General features: G+C 32.7%; 1 protein-coding gene and 1 long non-coding RNA gene across 5 annotated transcripts in view; one reads left to right on the top strand and one right to left on the bottom strand.

The window, feature by feature from the left end:
* The window catches only part of LOC126750535 (limbic system-associated membrane protein-like), a 524,620-nt gene that overhangs the window by 344,475 nt on the left and 156,112 nt on the right, over positions 1 to 24,033 (bottom strand). The window lies entirely within an intron of this gene.
* On the top strand, positions 5,738 to 22,446 carry LOC126750540 (uncharacterized). Its single transcript, XR_007665749.1, has 5 exons — positions 5,738 to 5,887; positions 19,254 to 19,476; positions 19,528 to 21,371; positions 22,212 to 22,373; positions 22,432 to 22,446. It is a non-coding gene; the product is annotated as an uncharacterized LOC126750540 (long non-coding RNA).

Genomic DNA, 24,033 nt, shown 5'->3' with positions numbered 1-24,033 from the left:
GACCGCAAAGGTAATCCTCAGGAAGTAATAAAGGAAAAGTTGAATCGAGGTGGAATTGTAGCTCGGCAAGATAATGACAAAACTGTAGTCCTGAAGTGGAAGCATAAGCGAGACGTTATCATGCTAAGCACCAAACACGATGATTCTACCGTTACTTTAGCAAAGAAAGGAAAGGAAGTTATTAAACCGAAAGTAATTGTTGACTATAATCAGGGCAAGGCCTTTATCGACTTGTCGGATCAAATGTCAGCATACGCGCCTTTTCTAAGGCGAACTTCAAAATGGTACAAACGCCTAGTGTTTCATCTCATTACAGCTACAACAATAGTAAATGCGTTACATCTTTACAATAAAATAAACAAGAAAAAAATCAGCATCACCACTTTCAAAGAAGAGGTAGTTTCAGGTATCATTGAAAACAACGAAAAACTTAATACTGTTTCTCGTCCTTCCACGTCAAGAACGCAACGCGCATGAAGGAAGTGGAAGGCCAAAAACGAGTTACTCGAAAGAGATGCACTAAATGCTACAGCTCCATGTCAATGGCTCACAATGCTGCATACGCCCGAAAAAATGCGAAAAAGGTCAATACAATTTGTGTACCGTGTAATATTCCCCTTTGTACTACTTGCTTCCAAAAACATTTGGCTTAAAACTTTAGTGTCAGCAGTTTCTTTGTGGCAGTGTGTATTTCGTCAAACGTTAGATCGTTTTAGTAAGTTTTTTTTATATTTAGGCTAGTCATTTTTATGGTATTTTAAGTTTTGGTTGTTACATGCAGATTTTGCCCTAAGCATGTAACATGGGATTTCATATAAATTCGGGCAAAAGTTTATGGGTTTTGGTATCGGCTTGAAAGGGTTGTGTGATTTACAGTTTTTATAAATGGAATTTGGGGTTTGATAGTAATGCAATTTATTTTTTTAAGGCTTTCGGGGTTTAATTATTTTTAGGAATGTATTTACCTACCCTATTCTGTCAGCAGACCTCTGTGGAGTTAGTCGTATTATGTTTCCTTAGTCCCTATTCATGTACCTGGTGTTGGGAACTTTCTGACCTTTGATTTGTTTGTCAAGAGTTTCTATGAGGCCGGTATATGTCTGGGGTATGGAGGGACTTCTAGAGGGTGCTGTTGTGCCACAGATTGCGCTATGAGTGGAGTAAATAAGACCTTTTAGATGGTGATCCGTTAGTGTAGGAAAACTTACAAATACTTTCTTCTATAGCGGAATCATGTTGAGCAAGGTATCCTAATTAATTTGAAATTGGCCTCCCCAGTTTTGCTTGCTATATTTCCCTTCAATTCTTCAAGTTAAGTTTTAGTAAATAAACGTGCCTTTACATCTGGTTTCTAACCCTACTAGCTGATTGACAGTGACTGTGATTGACAGTAATGACTATTGACACACTTGTTGTTGTGGAGGTTTGGCAGCGTTGCTGTTTCCCATTAAAGTTTGGTTTCCATTTGGCGGATGACAGAGCGTCATAAATCAGGCAGAGCGACGTAAGAGGAAAATTGGAATTTCGTAGCCCCGTTGGGAAAATTTTGTTAGTTTTCCATGTTTTAGTATCCGAGCAGTATCATTTTGCTGTGGTATTGCGGAATTTCTATTTTGATAGAGTGAGGCTCCGCGTAGTTTGCACCAAGAGGCAGGATCAGATCGTGTCGAAGAGAGAGAGTGACAAGTTCACTGCCAGTGTCACCTGTCATTGTCTGGTCGGTTGTCAGTTCCTTGTCCAGCCGGTAGCCATCCCGTTATCGGAAAGAACAGTCGACATTTTGTGGTTTTAAGGAAAATTTAAGTTCATCTTGCCGGTAATTCGGTAAAATGGAAAAATATTCCTCCCAAGTTTTGGGGTTTAATTTGATGAACGTCTAGTGGGAAGTTGTAGCTGAGAGGATTTCGGATTGACCTGATATTTTTGGATTTGGTCGGCTGCTCCCACACCATTTATGGGATTTTGAAATTTTCTAACCACAAAACGAGACTCTAGGCCTCGCTCACCACCTTAGGTATGTAGCAACATGTTGGTAATTGCCATAGAATTGATTGTGTGTTTATCTTACTGATTTTTTTTGTCCTCTATTTTAAAGGCCTCTCCTTTTTCTCATTCTCTCCTCTATTCTCTGGTCTCTTCCTATTCTCTGGTATCTTCTGGTCATCCCAACACTGTTGGCAACCGGCTTAAGGGAGCCTCAACACAGCCTGGACTGAGCATTGAACTGTGGCTCCGCGATTTTGGATTGGAACTTGCCCGAAATCGATTTGCCCATGTGGTCGCTACCCTGGTTGTAGCTGACTGGTTCCAGAGCTGTATAGTTAAGCTACCTTAGCAAAAATACACAAGAGATTAGAGGACACGCAAGTTTTTGCACATTTTATTTTATTTTTCTCTTATTGAACGGTTTGATTTAGGGTTGGGGGTTGATTTATTAATTTGAATTTTATGGGTTTATTTTCTTTTATGTAAAACAAGAACGTTGAGACGTTCTTGCTAAGTCTATTAATATTAACTTGAGGGTTTTCATTTGAGTCCAGCATCGACATAATTGATTTTGACATTGAGCCTGGATCACCTTGTAAGGGATTGGCTATTTGCTACAAATAACATATTTAGTCATAGTGTTGGTTGTTGGTTAATAGGTTTTATTGCACCAACATACCATTAATAGGCTTTCAAATTCGAACCTTACTATTTAAAAGTTTTATTTAGATTAATGTGACTTGACTATAGTTTGTAAAAGTTATTTAGGGCCAGTGAGGTATTGTGAATTAGGCTCCAAACATATACTTCTTGTAAACAACACGTGATCACGTTTTGGATTTTCCCCTTGAACAGTAGTTCAGTGCGGATTTGTTTTTTTTTTACTAATTCCTCGCCTTAAGTATACCTCAAGTAACTCTTAATTCTTTTATCAATTCTTATTTATTTAAAATTACTACAGTATTACATTTTGAATAATTATCTAAATTTAAATATCTCAGTGGAATTTAATTTTTTTTTATATAAATGGAAGTGACTATGTAAATTCTTGGATGATTATATTATATATATTGAGTTTTTCCCAAATTATTTTCAGCTTTTAGGATCTAGGTACAGGCATAAATATAGGTCTTCATTTTCTTGATTAAGGGGGGCTTATATTCCATCATAATATATCAGGGTTTGGTGTAAAATATTGAAATCAAGTGGAGCTCTTATTAAAATTTCTTCTACTACCTTCTCCACTGTCTAAAAGCTGGCGGCCACCAAATCTCTGAATCTTTTAAAACAAAATTTGCTTGTCTGGACTTAGTAATTTTTTTTGTGGTTGGATAGTAGGTATGACTATGAGTTGGAAATAAATTGGTTTGAACCGAGTTACGCGCTACATGGTTACATAAGAAGACGACTGTTTTTTTATGACATGCTTACGGGTGAGCACGGATTAAATTGATTCTGCCTATACCAAACGACGGTCTGGTCCCAGGATGAGCCAAAAGATATATTGGGTTGGGCAGTTTGGATAGTTTAGGTATTTAGTTTATAAGAGTAGAAAAAAACAACATTTGAGTTAATATACCATGTTATATTACCTTAAAATAGGAAAAACACTCTTAAAACATAAAAATAAATTGTCATAAAAAACAGTCGTTTTCTTATGTAACCAAAACTTAAAATACCATAAAAATGACTATGGTGGGCATGTGATCCCAGAAAGCAAACTCGAAATGCACACCGGTGAGCACGCGGAGCTCAATGTGTTAAAATGAAAATTTCTCATTTTAAAGTCAATAAAAGATCTTTTTACAATTTGCAATATGGGTTATGTTAATCTGGTAGTAAATAATTAATCATTATTTAATACCCAAATTGGTAAAGAAAAAAAACATTTTTTCATTAATTACAAGTCATTGCATTTTGAAAATCACTGGTGATACAATTAACTTTTACTTGCCAATTTTTGAAATATTTTGGTCTGGATTAGACATCTCAGGAAAAACTAATGCCTAATTAATCGTAAAACATTTTCAATTACTGCCAGGATAAATATTTTCTAATATACAAATTGAATACCATTTTTAAAATCACTCTTGAGATGATGAATCATAACTTTTTTATGACATGCTCACGGGTGAGCACGGATTAAATTGATTCTGCCTATACCAAACGACGGTCTGGTCCCAGGATGAGCCAAAAGATATATTGGGTTGGGCAGTTTGGATAGTTTAGGTATTTAGCTTATAAGAGTAGAAAAAAACGTCAATAAAAGAACCTTTTACCTGCAATATGGGTTATGTTAATATGGTAGTAAATAATTAATAATTATTTAATATCCAAATTGGTAAAGAAAAAAAAACATTTTTTCATTAATTACAAGTCATTGCATTTTGAAAATCACTGGTGATACATATATATCTCAATTCTTTTACCTGCCAATTTTTGAGATATTTTGGTCTGGATTAGACATCTCAGGAAAAACTAATGCTTAATTAATCGTAAAACATTTTCAATTGCTGCCAGGATAAATATTTTCTAATATACAAATTGAATAGCATTTTTAAAATCACTCTTGAGATAAATGATTTATCATCATAATGATGAATCATAAATAATTCATCATCTTCTTGTGAACCAGCTAAAAATTATGAAATCACTGAAGGGATCAATATTTAATTTGTGACTCGATTTCCAGGCTAATAGTTTGACTTTGTTTCTAATCATTACTGTGATAAATATTTATAAAAGTTTATTAAAGCTGATGAGAGAAAATATATTTTTCCATTTCCTACCGATTATAATTCCTTTTATGTTAACAAGTAGTTTTTTCACATAGTATGGTCTGGGTCAGGACATGGATAAAGAAAAAAGCCAAACATGGTTAATCACGGTAAAATTTTTATAATATTTAAATTGATTAGTAGAAGAAAAATATTTTCTTTTATGGTAAATGCAATGGTTCATTTGTAAAATCACTGTTGAGATAAATATCATTTTAGAGATTAAATGATTTTCATCTAAGCAAAAAAGAAAATACATTTACGACGTTTACACACACTGTTTTTTATTAGCTCCATTCAAGCTACTAGTTATAAATGAAAAATATTTTTATCTTGCATGGATAAATAAATAAAAAATATTAAAGCCAGGACTATTTCATTATTTTTAAGCATAAATATAAAATAAAATAATGTTTTTTTTAAGTTCAAAAATCGTAAAGACATTTATACCCACGATATATAGTCCTTTATTTTAAATTTAATTTATTATTAATTACACATAATTAGATAAAACCTAGCTTGGACTAATCCATAGTCAATGGCGCCCAAGCTTTTCCTAAAAAATAACACTATTTTTGTTCATTGACATTAATCCAAGATCCTTGCACCTGAACGCTCGGTATATGTTTTATATGAGTTTATGGAAAGCCCTCGATACAGGGTTGATTGTCCGGCCATTATGTTAACATTATTGTGGATCGGACAGTCCGGTGGAGTGCAATAGACCAGACTTCGATTACGGCAAACAAAGCTAGAATTAATAGGTACAAGGGCAAGGGAAGTTGGAACTAACGCGTTTTTATTTTAGACGAATATAATGATGATCATGTAAAAACTGTTGCTAATTTGAGATAAAACGATTAAAAATCCTGCATCAGATAATTTTTCTGATTGAGTTGTATCAATAATAATAATTTGCAGATAAGAGATTTTTGATTTGTTAATATTTGGAGGGGATAAACCTTAGCGTTTTCTTAATATAAATGTTTTTGGTCTCCTGCTTTTTGGCTAGTTAAACATCCAAATTCAGATCTTCTATTAAGACTGACTGTACCCTAGGCACTTAACCAACATGACTGGAAAACTTTTTGTTAATTTGTGTCTATTGTTCATTGGACTTTTTGGTAAGTGTATTGAAAAATATTCGCTTATATCCATAAATCATAACCAAGCACTCTTCCTTTTTTTACTATAAGTTTCTGAACAAATCACAGAAGTTATACATATTTTAAATATGTATTTAGACCTACTGAAGTTTTTTTTGTTTTTTTTTTCATAAAATCTTTATACAGGAATTTTTTAATTCAATAATTTTATCTTAATATTATAATTTTAGACTCAAAGGTTTTTAAGATTTCACAAAATTTATTTTGGTAAGTGATTTGGTGAAGGGCAAAGTTGAAGTAGTTTATTTCTTGTAATTAAGTAGATAAAATACTTCTTTAACTTCTTTATAGGAAAATAGACTTTAACAATTCAGTAGTCAATGTTAATGAGTAACTGAGGAGCAGACTTACAAAATCCGGTTTGTCCAAATTGTACATTTACAGGAAACATCAAAAACTGGTGCTACGAATCGGTCTTACTTACCGAGTTAGGACTTTTACCAAAAAATTAGGAAAATTTAGGATGAGTAAATACTAGAATGGCAGACTAGAAGAAGCAAAACTAACTTTGGTATTTTAGAAAAACATATGGACAAAATGCTATTTGCATGTCTATAGTGGACAAAATGGCTTTTGATTATCCTTTGGAAAAAACTTTTTGGGTAAAATTACCACCAAAAAATTAAGAACAGTTTTCTTTAAGTAGTATTTTTATTTTTTAACAAACTCAAATGAAATTAACATCTTCCGTATCGTTACAGTCACAGTCCTCACTTTCTTCAACATTGGTTTCATCCTCACACTGGCCTTCTAAAATTGAAACTAACCATTCTAATTCTGGATTCTGATTCCAGTTTTCTCCAGATAATGATGCCAATAATTTTTTTAAACTATCTACTTTTTTCCCTTTATTTTATGACCCAAACCTAATTCCTGTAATTCTATTTGATCGAATCTTGCAAGTGGTTGAAACTTGTTTGTCTCATCTGAATTGCGATATAGTAACTCAGTTTTCAGCAAAATATTATGGGTGGAACTTTTTTTCTTTAACAAAAGTTTTTGACAAGAATGAATGCCAGTCACTTTTTTCAAATGCAGCAAAATTTTTTTTATGTCAAGTAAATGCCAGTCAGTTCCAAGTTTTTGTACACCACCCACTTTGGTGTAGATATCCCAATATTGATCTGGAGTTTTTACAATACTACGGGACCTTAAGCTTTTTTCAATACATCCAAAGATACGATCGGCGGGGAGATAAGAGTGACCTCTAATTGGAAATATAATTTCTATGTCTCTAATCTGCTCACATGAAAACGTTTGAAGCCAAAACATTAAAGCATGCACAACATGATTATTTTTATTTTGTCCTCCACACACATTTGCAAAAAACGGATTTTGTCTGGAAATGTAAGTTTTTTCAAAAAATCGCTTGGTGCTCCATCTACGTATAGAATACTGGGTCTTTACAATTAAGTTTGTTAATGCAAAAAAAGTATATTGACAGCTGTTGAGCGTAAAATGCCTCCTGAATAGGGACCTTGGGTAATACCTGAACTTGTTGCAGATCAAAGCAATATAAAATGGTATTGGGATCTTCAACTTTCATTAATTTATGAAATTGTGATGCACGGAATTTATGCACTTTTAGTTCAGTAGATAAATTTTGTTTTTGTGTAGCAATTTGAGACATACCAATTTTGCTTTATGTTCTAACGCAGTAGCTACAGACATCAGTAGCGGGACTACCGAATCCTATATTAAAGCATTTACTAAACACCCGGCTGAAATATTTGTAATTTACTTTCAGATTGTTTGGTGCCTTTTTGTTATATAATTGCCAAAGTATAGAAATGTTGTATTCTGATGCTACATAAATCCGTCGAGACTTTTTGCTTCCATAAGGGCTTTCCTTTCCTTGTAACTGACTAATAAAAGATCTTACAGCATTCGGTTTATCCACAAACTTAAAAGTGCATCTATCCCCTCGCCTTTTTTCTGTTAAAACTGTTTCCCCAGTTTGCACTTTCCTGCATGGTATTCACCCTCCTCTGACCAACATTATAAACAGCCATTATAAACTTCTGACAAACCTGCAATTTTTGTTGCTTAACGAAAACTTTAAAAAAATTTGGTGAAACATTCAAACTAAAAAAATATGTAAATTTAATAGGTAAAAAAAATTCAAATCAATATTTTTTTTAAATAAAAATAAATGTATATAATAGCGTGGGGATTTGAGCACTTTTAGTTTAACTTACGCAATATTTTACTGCAAAAGAGTGAGGTTTTCCATCAGCCTTGCGGAACCTTTTTTGTTTAGGTATATCTAAAGTAATGTAACTGGCTAAAATTCCATTTTGAACGGTTTTATTGGATTTTCTATAAAAAACTTCCCGAAGTTTAATTACATCTTCTCGACTTACTTGCTGACATTTTAAATTTGAATTATTTTTATGGTTGCAAGCTATATCAAATTGCTCTAAATCGGGATCATGGTTTGAATACCTTAAAATAGTATAAAGTCGTAACAAAAAGAAATAAGTATTAAAAAAGAAATTCATACCTCACTTGTTTTTTTCTTTCCCTAGTTGTTAAATTAATTTGTCGCTTTCGGCTACCCCAGTCACTATCACCAACAATGTGCTCACCATCTACAGACTCCATTGTGATTTAAACTTAACGAAAAAGTTATAAAACAAACACAAAATACTTGTACATAAACTAAAACCACACCGACAGAAATTAGGTTATGAAACAAACATGTTTACATCTGGACCAAACGCGATTTGTTTGTCTTGTGGACAAAATACTTTTTGTTTGTCTAAAGGTGATGGACTAAATGCATTTTGCATGTCTAGGGAATTTTCGCAATATATTATTTTTAAATGGTACAAAATTCGATTTGAATGTCCAAAATGATGTGAAATGATAGAAATTCGGTTAAATAATGTTGCGCCACCTTTAATTCAAAATGTGAAATTTTGAACAAACTGCATTTTGCAACTCTGCTCCTCAATTATTCTTTTGAACCTTTATTTACTTTTATAAATTTTGTCATACTAATGCCTCGTCATTTCTAATTACTTTCCACTTCTGTGATCTCTGCATAAAGAAGATGCTACACTTTGATTTACTTTTGGTTTTGAAAAAGCAGTTAGTTTTTGAGTAAATTGAGCAAAACTGAACAAATACGTAGTCCTAGTTTTTTTGCATAAAAGTGATAATCATATATCTTCATTTTTTTAGTTTGAAAAAGTATTCAGGATTATATAGTATGGCAAATGAAAGAAAATTAAATTCTCTTCAAAAAGTGTATCATGAGTTTTGGTACGAAAATACTAATACGTTCCTCTAGTTCTTTTGCATAAAAATATTATTTGTTTTGCTGTTAGTTGTAATACATATTAAATTACAGGGAATTCAATTCTCTTCAATTATCAAATTATCTTCAAAGTTTTTTTTTAAATGCATAATCTTTGATTAAACTGAACCAATACATCTCCCTAGTTCTTTTGCATACAATTATAATTTGTTTTGTTTTTAGTTGTAATCCATATCAAATTACAGGGAATTGAATTCCCTTTAATAAATATAATATGAGTTTTTGTCTGAAACTGCATAGTTTTTAAATAAATAAAGAAAAAGTGATATATACGTACTCCTAGTTCTTTTGCGTAAATGTATTAAGTCTTGTTCCTTTAGTATAAAGAAGTATTCCGGATTATAAGGTATAGCAAATGAAAGAAAAATAAATTCTCTTCAAAAAGTGTATTATGATTTTTTGTCGTAGAATGAATAGTTTTCAAATAAATTGGGAAAAACTGAGTCAATACATTCCCCTAGTTCTTTTGCATAAAAATAATATTTGCCTCGTGTCTATTGTAACGCATATCAAATTACAGGAAATTCAATTCTCTTTAAAAAATATTTCATGAATTTTTTTTGAAAATGCACAGTTTTTGAGTAAATGGGAAAAAAACTGGACCAATACATCCTCCTAGTTCTTTTTCAAAAATATATAATTCACCTTGTTCCTAGTTATAGAAATGCAAAGTAAATTACTCTTTTTTCTTGGAAATTGCTTAGTTCTTAAGTAAATTGGACAAAACTTAATTAATACGCATCCCTAGTTCTTTCGTATAAAGTGCTATATGTTTTGTTCCTTCAGTATGAAAAAGTCTTCAGGGTCATAATGTATAAGAAATAAAAGGAAATTAAATTCCATTTAAAGTGTGTATTATGGATGTTTTTTAGAAAATGCATAGTTTTTGAGTAAATGGAAAAAAACTTAAACAACACAAACCCTAAGTTCTTTTGCATAAAAATTATATTTGCCCTAGGAAGGTCTACTGAGTTAAATATTCTCTTTTTTGTTGAGTTTTAATCTAGTCATTTGAGAATTATTTACACTTACTTTTTAAAAACGTTTAACCATGTAAATCATAAAACGTTGTTAAAAAAAATAAATCATTAAGGCGTCTTTGGTTTATTGTATTATTAGCTTAGAAGTATTTTAACGGATCATTATCAGATTATCAGACTATGAATTTTCAATTAAATGAATTTAATTTCAGTTTCTCATCTAGGACCCCGTTTATTTAATATCAATATCGACGGTATTAGTACCTGCTTTTTACACAATAGCTATCTTTTATTTGCAGACCATCTTTAGTTTTATTGTGAGCTTAGTTTTACAAATGAGACTGATTGCGTCAACCTACAACGAAACTTGGGCAGACTACAGCTTGGTGTATCAACAAAAATATAGAATTAAATATTAAAACATGTCACTCGATAATTTTTAGGCAAACTTTTAGGGATCTAAGGATTGTGTTCGATTCCAAACTTAGTTTCTTTTCTTATATTGTGACTACTGTTTTCAAGTTACCTATAAGTTATGGGTTTCTTAAGAGCACAACAAAATTTGCAAGCTTTAATACGTCTCTCTAGTTTTTTTGAATAAAAATATTATTTTCCTTGTTTTTAGTTGTAATGCATATCAAATTACAGGGTTAGTTTTTGAGTAAATTGGGCAAAACTGAACAAATAAGTAGTTCAAGTTTTTTTGCATAAAGGTGATAATTATACATATCTTCATTTTTTTAGTTTGAAAAAGTATTTGGGGTTATATGGTGTGGCAAATGAAAGGAAATTAAATTCTCTTCAAAAAGTGTATCGAGAGTTTAAGTATAAAAACGCCGAGTTTATGAGTAAATCGAGAAAAACTCAACTAATATGTTCCTCTAGCTCATTTGGATAAAAATATTATTTGCCTTGCTGTTAGTTGCAATGCATATTTGAGTTGCCAGCGGGAGGAAACGCTTGAACCTGCGGACTTCGACGTCATGTGGTTCAAAATAATAGCCAGTGGTGCCACGAAATTTATCTGCTGTATCTACAGACCACCAAGCGACACCCAATATAGACGGCTCTTTTTGAACCTGGTTGATTGCATTAACCATCTGCAAATTGATTACCCAAGCGCAGAAATCATCGTCATGGGTGATTTTAACATTCACAATATCAACTGGCTGCGCTTCTGCAATAAGAACGACGATGAAGGACGAGAAGCTGAGCTATTTGCCACCATATGCGGGCTCACGCAGCTTGTGGAGGAACCTACCAGAATCCCCGATCGAGACGGCGAGTTCGCGAGTCTCCTAGATCTGGTCTTGGCTTCAGACCCTGACTCGTACACAGTATAAGTACATGCCTCCCTAGGAACATCGGACCACAAATTGATAACAATCCCTTGCCAGTTGGAGGTTAAAACGCAGGATCCTCCAATGCCGCGGAAGGTATGGCACTATAAATCAGTAGAGTGGAACCATCTTCGGGAATTTTATCGCTCATTCCCTTGGAAAGAGGTCTGTTTTAGAACCAATAACATGTCAGAATGTGCAAACCAAATTACAGAGACGATCTTGGCAGGAATGGAAGCTTATATCCCTTTTTCTACTAAATGCGGATCAAACAACAAGCAATGGTTCAACCTGAATTGCAAAAAGGCAGTAAACACTAAAAACGCAGCATATCGCAAATGGTGTCAACATCCTTTCATCGAAAATCGGAGAAACTTTTTAGCCTCCAGAAATAGCTGCAAGCGAATTATTGATGAATGCAAAGAGAGTCACAACGACAGGATCAAAAACAAACTGCTAAACTGTCCAAATGGAACAAGATCTTTCTGGTCGGTATTGAAAGCCGTTAGTCAAGAATTTGCTAAGTCGGCCTTGCCACCCCTAACAGCAGATGATGGTTCTATCGCGGTAACAGCAAGGGAAAATCCCAACTTACTGGGTAAACTCTTCGCGTCCAATTCTACTCTGCACTCGCAAGGCAAAACACCGCCATATTTGCCAAGGGTGAATTCATCGATGGGAGAAATTTCGTTTCCCCAACGAATTATAAATAAAATTCTTAAAAGCGTAGACATCAACAAAGCTACTGGACCCGATGGAATTCCAGCCCTAATACTAAAACGTTGTGCAGACGAATCGACTCCTCCCTTATGTAGACTGTTCACGGCATCGTATAAGCAGGGCCAATTTCCAACAAGCTGGAAAACTGCTCGAGTGCAAGCTGTACCCAAAAAGGGTAAGAAGACGATGCCCTCGAATTACCGCCCGATTGCACTAGTTCCAGTAATATCGAAGATTATGGAGAAAGCAGTCAACCAATAACTGTTAAGATATCTGGAATCATCTGGACTAATCAGCGATCATCAATACGGCTTCCGAAAGCTTAGATCCACCGGCGATCTTCTGGCTTACGTCACAGACTTGTGGACGGAGGCCACGAAGAAGCACGGCAAGTCCCGCTCAGTCGCTCTTGACATTTTTAAAGCATTTGACAGAGTGTAGCATGAGGGACTATTACCCACGCTTTCCTCAATCGGCATACAAAACTCATTATTGAATTGGATCAAAAGTTTTCTTGAACAATGAAGAATCCAAGTAGCCGTCGATGGATACCTCTCCGACAAATTTAACATTAACGCTGGAATCCCTCAAGGATGCATTCTATCCCCCACCCATTTCTTGGTATATATCAACGATTTGCTAGGAACCACTGTCAATCCAATTTACAGCTTTGCGGACGATAGCACACTTATTTCCACATTTAAGTCCGCCAAACCAACGACAACCGCAAGTTCTCAGATTCTTAGGCAGCAACAAGTAGCTTCAACCAACAACGATATTAGAGCAATCTCGAAGTGGGGCGATAACAATTTGGTCAATTTTAAGGCTAAAAAAACGCAGGCTGCAGTATTTACGATAAAGACTAACCTTGGTGGCCCGGAGCTGGTTATGGCAGGGAAAACATTGCCAACGAAATCATCTTTACATCTTCTAGGAGTCGAGGTCACCAACAGTGTGTATTGTCATGACCACGTTGCCGAGGTCGCCAGGGCGGCTTCCAAAAGACTCTAAGAAGTGCTTTTCAAAACGAAAAAACTGTATGCACCAGAACAGCTGCTGACTCTTTATAAGGCTCAAATACGCCCTTCCCTCGGGTATTGCTCGCATTTCTGGAGCTCTGCACTCAAGCATAGTTTAAAGCTGCTGGATTCTATACAGAAGAGAGCTATTCGTTTTATCGACAAACGAGAACTAACAAAGAGTATGGATAGTCTGGAGCACAGGAGAAAGATGGCTGATCTCTGTTTCTTCTACCGTTATTATCACGGTAATTGCTCCTCTGAGCTGGCAGGCCTAATTCCACCCAGGGCTGTTTCGGCAAGAAGGACGCGTCTAGCAGTTGCGGCTCATCAACATCGAGTCCACCTGCCTACCCCAAGGACGCCGCTGTATCGGGACTCATTCATCTGGAGAACATCTTCTTTGTGGAACGGGCTTCCACCTCACATATTTCCCGACACATACAACCTACAGCGATTCAAGATAAATGCCCACAAATATCTTCGCGCAAGCACCACTCCAAGAGTGACATAGGACTTTCCTCTTGTGCTTGTGTTAACCATCAAAAAAAATATATATATATTAAATTACAGGGAATTCAATTCTCTTTAAAAATTATCTTTTAAGTTTTTTTAAAATGCATAGTTCTTGATTAAACTGAACCAATACATCTCCCTAGTTCTTTTGCATACAATTATTGTTTGATTTGTTTTTAGTTGTAATCCATATCAAATTACAGGGAATTAGATTCCCTTTAATAAATATAATATGAGTTTTTGTCTGAAACTGCATAGTTTTTAAATAAATTGGAAAAAACTGAATCAATACATTCCCCTAGTTCTTTTGCATAAAAATAATATTTTCCTTGTGTCTGTTGTAAAACAGATCAAATTACAGGAAATCCAATTTTCTTTGAAAAATATTTTATGAATTTTTTTTTTGAAAATGCACAGTTTTTGAGTAAATAGGAAAAAAACTGGACCTACATCCTCCTAGTTCTTTTTCAAAAATATATAATTCACCTCGTTCCTAGTTACAGAAATGCAAAGTAAGTTACAGTAAATCAAATTTTGCGTAAGAAATATCCTTCCCGTTTTTCTTTTTTGGAAATTGCTTAGTTCTTAAGTAAATTGGACAAATCTAAGTTAATACGTACTCCTAGTTCTTTCGCATAAAGGTGCTATATGTTATAAAAAAAAATCAGTATGAAAAAGTATTTAGGCTCATAATATATAACAAATGAAGGGAAATTAAATTTCCTTTAAAGTGTATATTATGATAGTTTTTTAGAAAATGCATAGTTTTTGAGTAAATGGGAAAAAACTAAAAGAACACGTATCCTAAGTTCTTTTGCATAAAAAGTATATTTGCCCTAAGTAGGTCTACTGAGTTAAATATTCTTACTTTTGTTGATTTTTTTATATAGTCATTTGAGAATGATAGTTAGATACATGTTGTTTCAAATACATAATTTTTTCAAAAACGTTTGATCATGTAACAAATCATACAAATCATAAAACGTTCTTTAAAATATTAAATCATTAAGGCGTCTTTGGTTCATTATAATATTAGCTTAGAAGTATTTTAACGGATCATTATCAGATTGTCAGACTATGACTTTTCAATTTAATGAATTTAATTTCAGTTTCTCATCTAGTACCCCGTTTATTTAATATCAATATCGACGGTATTAGTACCTGATTTTAATACAGTCGCTACCTTTTATTGGCAAATCATCTTTAGTTTTATTGTTAAAAAACAAATTAGGCTGATGATTTTTAGTCGAACTTTCATTCATTTAAATTATGTTCTCTTGAGGTTGTGCCTAGTGTGAGGGACCTGAGGATTGTGTTCGATTGCAAACTTGGCTTCTTTTCTTCTATAGTGACTACTGTTTTAAAGTTACCTATATATGATGGGTTTCTTAAGAAAATGCACAACAAAATTTGCAAGCTTCAATATGTCTCCCTAGTTCTTTTGATTAAAAAAAATATTTGCCTTGTTTTTAGTTGTAATGCATATCAAATTACAGGGAGGTAGATTCTCTTTAAAAAGTATCCTATTATTTTTTCTAAATGTATCGCTTTTGAGTAAATGGGGAAAACCGAACCAATACGTCCTCCTAGTTCTTTTGCAAAAAATATTATTAACCTCGTTCCTAATTATAGAAATGTAAATTAAATTAGAGTGAATCGAATTGTCCTTAAAAATTTCTTATGAGTATTTCTTGGAAATTACATAGTTTTTGAGTAAATAGTATAAAACTGAATTAATATATACCCCTAGTTCTTTTGCATAAAGGTGTTCTGTCTTATTTTTAGTTGTAATGCTTATTAAATTAAAGGAAATTCAATTCTCTTTAAAAACTATATTATGAGTTTTTTTATGAAAATGCGTAGTTTTTAAGTAAACGGTGAAAAACTGAACCAATACATCCCCCTTGTTCTTTTGAAAAAAACTATTATTTTCCTTGTTTAGTTTTAATGCATATCAAACTACAGGTAATTGAATTCTATTTTATGATTTTTTTTCTTAAAATTCAGTGTTTGAGTAAATAAGGAAAAACGCATACAACTAATATTTGCCTTAGGCAGGTCCACTGAGTTCAGCTCAAGTTTCTGAGAAATCCACTCCCTATAATTTACCATTAACTTAAGTCTAATCCGAAATATACTATTTTGGAACATCATAGTAAGTATCACGATATGAGAATCTTTCATGATATTTTACATTTGCATTTTTAATTAAAACTTAGGGTTTTTATTCAGCAAAACTAAGTGTTGAGTTTGATGATATTTCGTTATCTCAATGAAATGTATTACTCTTAACCCTTTCGCAACGACTTTATTTTTTAAAAAATGGTTTTGATTTTACTAATGGGATATATATGTCCCACACGAGCTGATGCATTCAAAATACGAGTTTTAAATTTTAATTTTTTTAAATAAAAAATCTTGTTATAGGATAAGGTAGCTTAGAAATTAAAAAAAAATTGCTTTTTATCTATTTATATAAGCGTATAAAAGAAATACAACCTGGGACACGGGTGTCCCACTAGTAATGAAAACTAAGTAAACATCGGGACAAATGTGTACCACCAGATAAACATAATACATAAAATTTAATTATAGAAACCATAAACGCGCAAACTATTTATGGTATATCGAAAAACAGTCCGCGCATAACGGAATTTTGCAACCTGAACACATAGTTTTTGTACGTTTTTCGATTTTTTTTGACGAGCACGAATGGCATCTACGTCGAGTGGTTCCCTGCATAGGTAAATGATCGCCAACATTTACCATATTTCTTGACGAACTTGAAGGTCTGCCAGTACAACGTTTCCTTACCATGCCTGCATTTTCTCTTCCCAAATTAATAAGCTATTCAGCTAAGTTAACTAAAAAAACTATAAATGGAACATCACGATTGTGAGCTTCTTTGAAAAGTATCCACGCATTTGTGGCTGAAGTAAGAAAAAGTTTATAGAACACATTTCTCCACCATTTCTGTGACTTCCGGTCTATATCATAAAGGCCGGAGAGTTGATCTGAGAGATCCACTCCTCCCATATAGGAGTTATAATCTTTGATTGCTGGGGGGCACGGCACTGTAGCCTTAGTTCCATCCTTCTGTCGCCGTTCTACAGTTTCCATCTCAGAACTGTGGCAGTTTGAGAGAACAATTACTTCTTCTGAATCTTTCCATAAGTATGCAGCAACACCTACGTTGCTCAATAAAGAGCAAGAATCGCCTTTCTTCATGTTTTGTTTAGCGACAAAATCTTCAAATTTTGGAAGATTTTTTCGTTTTGGCATACATGTACTCACTGCAGCAAATTTTATGGAAGACATCAATGAAACAGAAGCAAAAAATCTATCAAAGCATACCATTACCTCCGGGTCTCTAATAGACTTCTATAGACTAAAGGTCTTTACAACCCGTTCACCTAATCCTTGGCCAAGAGTGCTATCTGGAGTATCAACTTCTTTCCCGCAATATATGTTTATATCATATACGTAACCAGACTGTGAATCACACCTTTCCCAAACCTTGATGCCCCTTTTTATTGGTTTTAGAGGAAGATACTGTTTAGGAGCTGAACGGCCTTTGAATTTTACCATAGACTCATCTATGCTTTGAAATGTGCTCTCCAAACGCGCTTTTGAAAACGTATGTTTCAAACAGGACATTACTTCTTCAATGTAATAAAGCTTTCCTGAATTTTCTGGACGACTTGGATTATTATAATACATCTTAGATGTAAGAAGAAGAAAACGATCGCGTGATATGGCTTCTTTTATAGCTTCATTTCCAAGTGACTTATTAGAGGACCAGTAGTTTGCCATGCACGGTACTTTGTTATATGCCATAACAATATAACACCCCAAAACTATCATGATCTCATAATGATCAGTTGGAGCATATGCTTTTTTTCTTTTGACTTCGAGAATTTGTAATCTTTGGTTGGTGCATTGGAAAAAAATCATAAACAGGCTTTTAGGAAACAGTTTGAAAAAACACTCCCGTTCAGACGATTTATGAGTTATGTCGGAATACAAAATGCTGGGGATTTTTATTTTTGGTATGGTTTTTGCTGGCTGGAATAAGCTGCTACTGGTGGTCCAATGAATGTTTGTAGTGTCACAAATTGCATTTTTAGAATTCTCCTGGTTTTCTTCAATTACTTCAGGTTCAATAAGGCTTTCAGGGCTTTCGTTTTTAATGTTGGAAGTATTGTCGGTACTACAAATAATTGCCAATTCATCCTGGGAGACTCGTTTTGGCTTCTTCTTTTTAGGTGAATCCATTTCAATATCACTTTCAGATGAGGGCTGGTACTCAGAGCCGGAATCTTGAAAAGGATCTTCCATATCTGAATCATCGGATAATCCATACTAGTCAATACTCATAGCCATTTCTTGTAATTCTTTAGGTTTTAGCGGTTTTCTACTGCAAGCACAAAAAAGTAAGCATCAGCTGATGGGTTTTTAAAAATATATATCATGTAGGTCTTCACCAAACATAACGACTATAAATGCTGTAATTATTATTTTTTAAACGTACGTACTGTAAACTGTAATAAACGTATTATACAGTATTATTTTTATTATATTAATTTGAATTCTAAATACCTATTGGAACTTTTTATAAAATTATTATGTTCAAATTTTTACGAGGTGTAGAGGCATAAATTCCAACCGAAAAATATCAAAAAAATATTCACATATTCAAAAGGCTTACTAACTTTTTGTAATTTTCAATGATTTTTTGCCTTATAAATTGACGTTATAAGAAACATACAGCTAATGCCTAAATTTCCACTTTAATCTTAATTTTACGACTGGGACATATACGTCCCTAAATCTAAATATCTGGGTCTTATTTTATTTAAATACAACATACAATATTTTACCTTAACTAAAGCTTACCTTGTCATAGTTTTAATTCACTTTTAAAGACAAAAAAACACCTTTAATAACCACAAAAACAAGAGCGCCACTTAACCGCTTGTTTACATTTCAAACTTACTATCCAATCTAACCTCAAAATAAAGCCCACGAGTTATATTTAATTTCAAAAACTGGATAATACTACTGGGACAACAGCCGATATAAAAATAATACATTTTTGACCCACCCGTTTGTAAAAAGAATTGCCTGGGACATATATGACCCACTAGTATTTTTTAAACATTTAATTTAAAAATAAATGCGTATATTAAAAACAGTTTTTTTGGTGGGACACATATCACCCGTTAGTATCGAAAGGGTTAAAATAAGATTGGCATTCATTTTATGACCTCCTTTAAAATAAAATGTTTCATTTCTTAACCATACACTCCACTTCCAAAATAGACTTCTTCAATTGAAAAAAAAAACCTTATTTCCCATTTCTTTTATTTTCTGGCAATAGCAATGTATCATCAGCAAACAATTACAATTATATTTTCTTTTATTTAGGCACCACGTCCGCGCTTACCACATGTTACGCATGTGAAGGAACTTCGACAATATGTGACGACCCAGTGGACATCAGTAAACTAGGCCAGTGCATCTTCCTCAAATACCTCTTTAGCTTTGCCAGTTTTCTCAAAGTTTAACATCAGCACGACAGCACTTAAGCTCAGTCCATTACAAGCCAAAACTGGTGGAACTTGTGGCAAAATCGTGCTTACATCTGGATGTAAGTATTGTACAAATTTAACATTCTAAATCTATTTAAAATTTTTTTTAGCTTTAAAATCGACTGTTAGGCAATGCTTTTATGCAAACATCGATGGCCTGGACTTATGCGAATACTTAAAACAAAACGTGAGTGATGTATCAATGACGTGTAATACTTGTAATACTGATTTATGTAATTCCTCAAACGTCCTAAAGGGAGCATATTTGGGGTTGTTTTTAGCCCTTTTAGTTAGCTTGGTATATTTTAAGTAAATAATTGATTTTGTTTTAAAGTATCTCTTACCGAACCCATTAAGGTGATGCCCTATTGTGTCAAGTAGCAAATTCAATTTTATTTTAAGACGGATGGAAGTGCGGAAACTTTGTATGAAATTTTAATTAGCTGTTCTGCACTGCACTAACGGGTTTTAGTCGGTAAGATACTCTCGTGAAACTTCTGATGGGATGATGTTAATATTATATACCGAAGGGCTTTTATAGTTTAAATTGTATTTGTAATTGAGTTAATTTTATTATAGGATAGATAATTTATTCAATAAATATTTTTATAGTTGTTTGCCTTTGATTTGCTTAAGGAATATCAAAAATTGATAAATTGTTTTGATTGATCGATAAAGATAAAGGGTCTCTATACAGTGCATCCCAAAAGTTATGTCTAAATTCATTTAAAATTCAGGGGTGTGTTCGAAAAAGAAACGCTCGGATCCGTCGATTTTTATTTCAAGTTGCGCCTGTACTTCATGTACAAAATGAAGTTTGTATATACAGGGTTGCTCAAAAATAAATTACGACCATCAACTTCATTGTTTCAAATGAAAGCACCTTTTTTTATTTCATCTTTGAATTTCGCGTGGAATTCTAGGTATGTTTCATGCATCATGTCCTATACCTTAAATCAACAGTTATCGAAAAAAGACGATTCATGTAATAAATAAAAAAGAACAAAAATTGAGTTAAATGTTCAAAATGGTTGCCATTCACGGCTTGACAATATCCAAGGCGATCAATAGTCTCGTTGCACATTTTCAATCATTTCCGGAGTTATGGCGCGCACTTAGTTCTCTCTTTCAAGTCGTCTAGATTATTTGGCCTATTAACAAATACCTTCGACTTGAGGTATCCCCCCAAAAAAAGTTGATTGGTGTTAGGTCAGGTGACCTAACAGGCCATTCGATGGGTCCTCTCCTTCCTATCCACCGATTGGGAAAGGTTTTTTCCAAAAATGTACGCATAGTGGCAGCATAGTGCGGAGGAGCGCCATCTTGCTGGAAAATTAGTTCTTCGTCAGGATAGTCTGGGTCCAATGGATTTGGAAATAAAGCTAGTAATGCTAAAACCTTAGAACATTGAAAGGCTAGAATTAGTAAACAACAACTTTGTTTGAGTCCAACATGTGCACAGGGGCAAGAGGGGTGTGTTGTTTACAAACATATTTGCCGATTCTCTGTTGTCAAGTCGACGCGAATTTCCAACGGAGGAAATTTTTTGCTATATTTTAACAACCATTATAACGTTAATTTAACTTACTTGTGTTGTATTTTATAGGAAAATTTGAATTAAAAAATATAAATACTACAATTAACCTATTTTAAGAATAAATATAATATCCTTAAGCAAAAAAAAGCAAAATTATTAACATTCTTATCCCTAAAACCGTTTCTAAAAAATTTGAAGCGACAACACCGGAACTTAAGCGCCTGAGCCATACGCATAGTGTCATCTGTCAAACGGCTTTTTGTTTACGTTCGGGATTCGTGTATTTTCTTTAATTTTTTGGTTTCAAAAGGCAAAAGGCCACATTTTAGTGTTTTTTTAAATTGCTAGGATGGCAAAAACTTGTGTCGTTTGTGCCGCATCATGATAAAAAGGTGATTCAAGCCGATCTTTTCACAAGTAAGTACCGATACTTTCATAACATCACATCATGGGGTAACCATCATCATAAACGTAGAATAGGGGATCTTATAGATATAAACCTAATAAAAACTTGAATGTGAAAGTGTGTGTAAAATACCAAAATATTTATATTTTTAAATCTAAATATATTTTTGAACATATTCATCTATCAATAGGCTATAAAACATATAAAACTAGAATTTTGTCCCTAGTTTTATTGCAGGATTTTATGTTTTTTTTGTTGTTTTGGCATAAAGATGGCATAATACCCATATACCTATCTATATATAGTTATGTTTTTTAATATAGACATTAGGTAGATAGATGAAATTACTAATTTTTTATTGCCTTTAAAGAATTTTGTAATTTATTAAGATTTGATATCTATGTATAGTTAATTTTGTCTTTCCCTAAAATTTGGTCAATAATTTTTTTTTGTTTTACCATATTGCAACTTATAATAATATATATATAGTAGTTGGCACCACATATTAATTTATTACTGTAATTTTTTTTGCTTTTTGATTAAATATCAAATACTTATTATAAATTGCCTAATATATGCCCAAAGGGAACAATGGATTTCATTAATCGAAATCAACACAATTAAAAAGAATATATTTGTTCAGATCACATCCTTAGAAGTGATTTATTATATAAGGAAGATAATATTATCAGTAGCCAAACTTTATTAAAAAAATCAGCTCTACCTTAAAGGTAATTTTTTTTTTATATATTTTTCTAGTATAAAAAAATCGTCACAAAAAGTATTAGTGTTACTCATATAAGCTTTATTTATACCTAATACTTATGTGTGTAAAACTATTTTTTTACTAGGATTTCTGATGCACTGGTTAAAAACACAGCAGCCGATAATTCAGTTAATTTACCAAGTGATTTACCCTTCAAAGCTGCAAGGGTAGTTTTCCTGAAGAGTGCAAAAACTTCTTTAGCTTCCAAAATGGTATATAGTACAAACAGTGAAGCTAATATAGACAAGTATGGATAATTAAAATAAATTAATATTCTTGATACACCCAATTTTGTATAATTACAGATCTGATCTTTCATCATCAACAATAACTGCATCTGAGATTAATAGTTACTGTGGGGTCTAGGTCAACAATTACTATTTCACATCCAATCCGTTTTTGTTTAACTGCTACACATTCCCTGACTCTGTCAAGGAAAAGGTAAAAATACACTCAAAATAGACATCATTATAGCACATTTAAAAATTATTGTTCAATTCTTTCTCTAAGTACAAATAAGACTTTTATGCCATGTATCATCTTATTCTATATATCTTATTTAAAAGTGATATAGTATTTTATTGTGTTATATTTGTAATTAAATGCAATTAATCAAATGTATGATATTTCAAAGATTCTTATTAATAACATACATTTTATTGATCAATTGGATTATCATAATACATTTTTTTAATTTTTTCTTTTTAATATTGGTAATACTATATTTTTATGTATATTACTCTAGGGTAAAATGAAAATGATATCCTGAGGACTTTTTAAAAACTAAATCACTTGTCACCAAATTATGGAAAAAAAAAGAACAAAAAATTAAAATTTGAAGATTGCAACAAACAAATTTGCGCCAAAGAAATTGAATTAGATGTCTCAAGTTATTATTAAAATACTTAAGAAATAATAACATGATTTTCGAAAAAGCCCAACATATTACATATTTTATTTGACTTGTAAAAGTACTTGTTTGTATATTACTACTAATAAACTATCTAATCTAATCTATTGTACAACATAGTCTTTATTCTTAGGTAAGCTTTGTTTTTTAGTATAAATTAACATGATATAATAATTGGTATTAGGTATTATATAGGTCACCGTTAAATGTCTCAAAACCATTGTACAGGCTAAATAATACTCATAATAAAAATCTTATAACCTATAAAAAACCTGCAACTCCTTCACAATTTGAACATCCTTGTAGTTTTAACTCTTTCCGCTGAAGCAATACTGTCCCTTTGAAAAAGTCAGCACCATAGAACTATATATTATGTGATTTAAAGTAAGTGATGTAAAACTGAGTTTTGTCCAATATAACAATAATAAAATTTTGCAAAATGTTAAAAATTTGTGTCTTAAAACATGATTTATTAAGAAATCATTTTAAACTCTATAACTCTAAACTATTATTATTAAACTCTATAATAATTAATAAAAATTTATCAGGTAAATATTTGTTGACGACGTCACTGGTAGAGAGTGCTTGTATCGGTGGCGTCAACAATGCGTTCGAGCGGCGTTGCGATGCCATTAACGTTTTCTCGTTTCTTCGTACTTTATTTTCATATTTCACGTATATTGACTTCGATATAGAGCATCTTATCAAATTTATTTTTAAAAAATGCTTGATATTTTATTAAAGGGGAGCAGTAGTATTGTTTTAAGTTTTCGGAAAAAACTGAAAATTTTTATGATATTATAAAGTGATTTTTGCCATTTCTCTATAAGCATTTGGCATCATTGTATCAGAGATGTTGCAAGCAAACAAACCTGCCCATAGTTCCATGGCATACTACTTCTAGCCTTTCAATGTTCTAAGGCTAAAACTAATTTAAATTGGAGAAAATCGAGATACACTTGTCCCGTTAAAGTCTGTTCAAAGAAAAAGGGAACTA

The sequence above is a fragment of the Anthonomus grandis genome, chromosome 2 (genome assembly GCF_022605725.1).
Source record: "Anthonomus grandis grandis chromosome 2, icAntGran1.3, whole genome shotgun sequence".
NCBI classification, from domain to species: Eukaryota; Metazoa; Arthropoda; class Insecta; order Coleoptera; family Curculionidae; genus Anthonomus; species Anthonomus grandis.
The sequence above is the reverse complement of the archived record's forward strand: the minus strand, read 5'-3'. Positions and strand labels throughout refer to the sequence as shown.